This window comes from Dasypus novemcinctus, chromosome 18 (assembly GCF_030445035.2).
Source record: "Dasypus novemcinctus isolate mDasNov1 chromosome 18, mDasNov1.1.hap2, whole genome shotgun sequence".
Lineage (NCBI taxonomy): Eukaryota > Metazoa > Chordata > Mammalia > Cingulata > Dasypodidae > Dasypus > Dasypus novemcinctus.
In genome coordinates, this window is record NC_080690.1 from 78,340,280 (window position 1) to 78,341,221 (window position 942).

Sequence of the window (942 nt, forward strand, 5' to 3'; positions counted from 1 at the left end):
TCTGCCTCTTATAATCTGCTGCTATTTGCTGAGAGTGTATTTTTGATTTCTTGAACTGTAGTGTTCATTCCCATCATATCTATTATCTTTTTGCGTATGTCTGCAGTTTCTTCTGTATTCTCTCCAAGTGTTTTCTTCATATTGTTAATCTCTTCCTTTAGTTCACTAAGTTGGTCTCTAATATACGTTTTGAGAGCTTTAATTCCTTGTCTGATGTTCTGCTCCTCTTCCTGGTTTTTAGTTTGTTCATTGGATTGGGGTATGTTTTCCTGATTATTGGTTTGGTTTGTAGTTTTTTGTTGCTGTCTGGTCATCATTTTATCTCGATGGGTTTAATCAGTTCCTTAGCTTCTTTGTCTAGTGTTGGGGATTAATTAGTTGTTGTTCATGCATAAGTGTTATGTCTTCTCTTTGTCACTTTGTTCTTCTTACTCTATTTTCTTGTTGCTGGCTAAGTTCTCTTTGAAGGAAAATATTAGGGCCAGGGAAAGCAAAATGAGTAAGAAAAGAAAATGTATAAAGTAGTATTGGTAATAAATGTTAACAGAGTAACAATGTGAGATCTAGGAGAATGGATATTAGACTCATGTAAGTTGTGTAGAGTTATAGCAGTAAGAAGAGTATCTATAATGAGACAGTCAACTGAATATGGGGAGGAATATATTTTGAATTAAAAGGCCAGCCGGGCCGCCAGCCCTATGGGGAAGGGTCCTGCTCACAACTTCTAATCTCCATGTAAGAGACCCCAAATTCTACCTCTTGCAAGTATCTCTTCTGTCACTGTGTCACCAAGTTGACGTCTAGACACCTCTTGCTCTGTAAGCACCCAAAACAGCCGAGTCCAGCAGGACTCCCACCTTACTTAGCCACTTCTTTGCAGGAGAGATTATGAGGTGTACTCACTCAGACACTGTCTTGCCCCACCTCAAAAATGAGATATAA